Here is a 6,000-nt window from a genome sequence, read left to right as displayed (position 1 = left end):
GCTGTGATTTAACACCGTGATTTCTGGAGGAACTATTATTTCTGTTTGGGGGAATGCCTCATCAAAGACAAATCCTGACAGTTTTACTACAGCCTTGACTAAAGTACGTCTGGAAACCCACATTGTTTCAGATCAATATATGTGCTCCGAGAGAAGCACAGTGCCTGACCCAGTCCAGCTACGTGCTGGATTCGAGCAGGTGCTGTGTGTAAGACAGACAACTCCAGAGCTGTTTGCAGTGCTTACTGCCCCTCTTGCCAGGAAGGAACGATCACCTCTTTCCCTACAGGAAACACAGTTTGGAAACCTCCCTAGTCCTTTATCAAGCATCAGAACACTCCTTCCACTCGTGTGCACCATCCCAGTCATCTTATTTACTCAGTTCCATCTCCCATACGTTTTCAGGAAAACCAAATGAATTCACATGGGAGTTTCTCTTACTTAATGGAATAAGTAAAGACCAATTATGATCTCTAAAATATCACAATATTACTTCCATTTTTTTCCAGAGCAACTTCCATTTATCTCACAGTTTGATACGCATTTGTGCAACACTGATGTTTCTACACCAGCACTCTTTCTGAAGCATCCTAAAGCTATTTCCAAAACAAAAAGAACGTTCACTCATAATCAAACACAGCCCAGTATCAATGGATGGAGAAAAAAACACAACCCAGCAGGCAGAGTGTAGCAAAAGCTTCTCAGCTCACAGCAAAGCCATGTAACAGTTGAAGAGCATGGATGAAAACAAAGCACATACTCAAGCAAAACTTAGATAATTAAGAAAAAAAGATCTCGCTAGACAAAAGTACAGGAACGAGCATTCAATCATTACTTCTGCTGCTCTGGCTACTCTCATTAAAAGCAGTATGACTTCTTTGAATCAGGCTTTGGGCTACACAGCTCTTCAGACATGCAGTACCTCTATGACTCCCTCAGTCAACATCAAGCACCAACCAGCTATTTTCTCCTCCATTCTCATTCTTTTCACGGAAGGCTTTTGTCCAACTGTTGGCAGTTCAAAGGGGTAAATCTAACCTTTCAGAAAAGTAATATCATCTATGTAATTGCAGCTTGCTTTGTTTTTAAATAAGTTTCAAGGACAAAGTGAGTACATTGCATGCTGTAGTGCATCACAGATTTCCATTTGAAGACCTGAAACCAAATGATTTACAAGGATCAATATCAACAGATAGAGCAACTCACAGCATGATGCATTCTAAAACTGATAAATAACTGCATTGAAATACTGTTGAGTTGTCATGAATTTAATACAAGAGAGCACAGACTGAGTTATAGCATTCAAGCATTGCAAAACTGGTGTTCCAGCACTGGCTGCCTTTTTTTTTTTGAGATTATAACCTTTATAAATAAATCTCTCTCTCTCAGCTTCCTCCAGCTTTAAAACATTTTGAATGTGCTCTCCAGTTGTATTCAGAGTTGCACACAAAGTCACAGTTCTCTCAACATATCTTTTCCCTTTTTATATTGTTGAGTTTGTTAGAATTGGTCAACAAGTTTTTAATAATAACCATTTTGTTTGAATATAATCTGGCTGATGAACTCAGACTAGGTAGGCTTAAATTTCAGGAGTGAGTGCTTTGTTAGCTGTCACCATTGTCGCTATCCTTGCTAGGAACTTCAGTGAATTAAGAGGCTAAAGAGGTGTGCAGAATGCGATACTCTTGTACTAGCAAAGCACCAAAGCATAAAGCAAAGCTTCCCTATGCGCTCTCTGTGCCTATACAACACACTGTGATTTTGATCTGTCAAACCAGCATCTTCCATACGTGGTAAAATGTCTTCATAAAAAATCAAAACAAATAAATAAAAGTTAAAATTGCACTCTAAAGTTATAAGTTACCAGCTTGACGAATATTAGGGAATATATGCTCAGTCGCCCCCCACATTGAGAAGAAAGCTCCTTTGGAGTTACATTAGAAATCACTGCAGTCCTCAGCTAAAGTGGTAAGTAGAGAGCAGGGGGGATAACAAATGAATAGCATGTAAACCCACAAGCTAAATTTTTCTTTGTAGACAAAATTTAGACTTCTGTCTGAAAGACAACCTACCTTTCATTCTATATTATTACCCTAGGGATGCTGAAACATAGGGCAACAAAGGTGATCCCAGGACACCAGATACAGAGGTGAAAGAAGGACTTACTCTTCCTGTGTCATCAGAACACAAAGGACAGTAGGGTGACCTGACACAAGTGATAAAATTAGTAAGGGGACTCACTCTCTTTTTCTGCTACACAGTAGTTTACAAACTAAAATAGATCTATGGCTTAAAGCTATTCTTCCACTGTCACCATTAAAAATGTTGATTTAGAAGAACAGCTAAGGTCATAAGAAGACCCAATGACTTTAACAGGACTGCTTAAAGCACATATAATACACTCTCCTGCGTAGTAGCTGTGTAACTCTGGCTACTGAGAATGCCCTCAAAAGGGAGGCCTTTAGAAGGGCCTTTCTAAACTCTACAGCTTATTTGTCCCTACTTGTGCGAGGTTTTGGTCAGGCCAAGCTCAGGATAGATGATCATCAAAATCTCTTCCCAGTTGTGAGAATCAGCTTAGGAAACAAAATGTAATTCCCATGTTTGGGAACAACAAAATGTAATTCCCAATGTTTGAATCCTTTTTCAAACAGACTGTGAACTATTGGAATAACCTACCACCTCCATGCCTCCCACAGAGTTCTCCCAGCACTATTAAAGTTGGTTTAGTTCTTTTCAACAAGCAAAACTTAGTAAGGTAATTACTAAGTAAGGTACTTACTAATTTAACTTAAAACAAGAGATATTCCAGAAAAACTAGATAATTCCTGGACATACACATCCCCTTTCACATTAAGTCCCCCCTGCCTAACTTCTCTTTCCAGTGGGAAGTGTGGAGGTGACTGCTCTCAGTTCGTTGACAAGGGACCTAAACTTTCAATCAATTCGTTCATTCATCCTTTAACTCCACTGAAGTCAACGGAGTGACCAAATGCATGATCCTGCTTCTGCAAATTACTGTGTTGTCTCTTAAGGAAGTCTAAAGGCATAGGGGAGACACACAGCTGTTTTGAAACCAAAAAGGCTGAATATGGATCTGTCTAACTGTGGCAAATTCATTCATATGTTCATCTCATGTACACAGGGGATTACAAAATCTCATTATAGTGTTGGAAGTCTTTGTAGAGTGAGGGGAGAGCCTTCAGCATCCCAGCACCTGAAGATGGAAGCTTCTAGTTTAAGATATCAAGTCTGCATAAGCAGTTATTCTGCATCCAGAAGGAATCTTTAAAGATGTCAAATATAAATCAGAATAAAAAATAGTTATAATATTGTTATTTTTCAGTGAGACTAGGAGGGCAGAAGTGCCACTATACAGTTTGGGATTAACCAAACTTCCATGGAAATCTTTTGTCTGCAAATTAGATATTTGAAAATGATTTGGTTTGTTTTGTCTATCATAGTCCAAGCATTTCCAATTATGGATTTATTTTTTTTTTAAATTAAACCAGAATTTTATATCACTATATGGCAGGCTTAAAGCAAATCTTTGCTGATATACAGCACCTTCTGGACTGACTTAAAATGTTCATTTTGTGTAAATCAAAATGATATCTGGTGACATCAACTATCACTAATTAAAACAATGTAAATTATGCTATAATCTACAACGCAAAGCGAAATCTTTGTGTCTTAACATGCAGTTCTTTTGTGCCACGATCCTTGTTTAATAAAGATATTGTTTTCTAATACTTTCCCTCTCAAACTTCAATATAAGCTTCAAACGTGATGTTATTTTCCGTTTTCCACATCCAAATAACGTATAAACTTCATTTACCAATTTATATTTTTAAGACAGCTTCCCACTTCAGCATCTATCTTGCTCCAGATCTCACAGCTCCCCCCTTCCTATCAATCTCTGATTTGAGTCCCTCTCACACTTCTTTTGAAATATCCAACTCTTCCATGTCTACCAACGCTCCTTTATCAATTACAGCCTTAGTAACTTCAAAGAAACCTCACAGGTCACTTCAGTATGGCCTCCCCACCTGAGTCCATGAAAACTATCTTTAAACAAGCTTTCCATTTTTTAAGATACACTTTCAGATGACTTCTAAGGTCCTGTACAACCCTCCTGCAGATGCCCAGATGAGAAGAGAAACTGAAGCGACCCAAGCTGCAAGATATCCCTTTTAGCCACACAGTCCTCTTAGATCTCAACACCGAAATTCCTAAAGAGGAATCACTGATGTAGGGTAAGGTAACATGGAAGACAGGAGCTAATGAGCTGGGCAAGAGCCTCTACAGTTGTGGACGTGACCAGAAGAACACAGTGGCCTAGGATTCACAGGTCCTTAAACCTTGTTCCTGGGTCCCCTACCTCCCTCAGCCTCTTTAACTCGCAGAATCTACCCTAACGGTGCTTTCCCATTGATCCCCAGATCTATTATTATCAAAAGTAGTGACTTACTATGATTACAAAATAATTGTCACCTTTATTATTTCTGTCAATGGGTCATCATCCTCTTTTTCTTTCTTAATGCCAGGCTTGGGTTCACAGACTTGCCCTCTTCTCCCTTTGTGGCAATTCTTAAGGATTTTAGATAGCTTTTCTGTACTTGCAATTCTCACATTTCTCCCTCTGTCATCAACCTTTCTCCCTCTGTTCAATCTCAATGCTCAAGTGGCTGTCTGGCACCTCTTCCTGGAGATTTTGTCATCAGTTTATGCTAGCTGAAGTGCAGGGTTGCCTTGGTTTAGCCTCACTTTCCCTTTTGTCTTTCACCCTTTTCCCACAAGTCATGCACAAACAGCAGCCAGCTCCTGGGTCTTCCTTCAGCCTCTCCAGATTCAAGACCAATCTCTTATCATTTTCACAGGCAACTCTGCTGTTTAGGCCTCAACTATTGGACCACAGACTTAGAGCTCAACTATTGGAAAGCGCTCTTCTCTGCATCTCAAACATGCGCAATGCTCCTTTGCAACCCAAGGAAGCTGTGCATGGCCAAACACCTCCTCTCACAAGCCTGACCACACCACTCACTCCTTGGCAGCCCTCCACTTGTTCTTCACCTGCTGTTCCAGCACATCCAAATCTCTGTTCTCCTTCAAGGCTCAACCTAACTGCATTCCCCCAGTCTACCCTCTTCTGTTGGGCACTGTGTTGTCCCTACCACTTCTGCACTCCAGTAGCATTCCTCAACCATGTACCCTTCAATCGTATTCTATGTCTATTCTATGACTCTATATGTTTCTCCACCTCATCCACTCACCATGACACGACCTCACAGAGGTCATCCACGACAGCGAGCTTTCAAGGCTCCCTCATATGCCCACTCCTCCTGAGATGCTGGCAGCAAATAAACCAAAATACAGCACATGTCTACATACTTCTGTTACTCCCCCTCCACACAACCATCTCCCTGCTTCCCTTCTTCAAGCTCCTCCTAGGGCACAAACTGTTCTTTTTGAAGATGTGAAACCTCCCTTTGCAAATTAATGAGAATAAAAAAGAATAAACACAAACCCAAATCACAGCCTCCTACCAACCCAGGCTTTAGAGAAGAACGAAGTGAACAGTAGAAAAATAGAAAAAAAGATGGAGAAATGAAGCAGGTGTGTGGGACCAGGTGAAGGTGTGATGCAACAGGAAATGCAAACCCCGGCAAGCCCTGCTCACGACGTGAGAATTTTATGTCTGAGGAGATCTTGAATTTTGCCTCTTTGCCCTTCAGTGAGTTCAGTCCACGAAGGACGGGAACAGCCGTGAATTACTTCAATAGCGCTGGAGAGGGTCACTCGGAGCCGAGTGCGGGGCAGCACCAGAAAACCCAACGGATCCTCAGTGCGACAGGCCGGTTACTCGGGACGTGAGCGGAGTGTGAGGGCGCTCTTCCTCCAGCCGGGGCTACCGGAGCAGGGAGCCCCGTCCCGGCGTCGGTTCGGAAGTACGGGGGGCGGCGGCGGGACCCGGGGACGGCGCCCTCGGGGCGCGGCCGG

This window comes from Larus michahellis, chromosome 4 (assembly GCF_964199755.1).
Source record: "Larus michahellis chromosome 4, bLarMic1.1, whole genome shotgun sequence".
Classification (NCBI taxonomy): domain Eukaryota; kingdom Metazoa; phylum Chordata; class Aves; order Charadriiformes; family Laridae; genus Larus; species Larus michahellis.
This window is presented reverse-complemented; position numbering follows the sequence as displayed.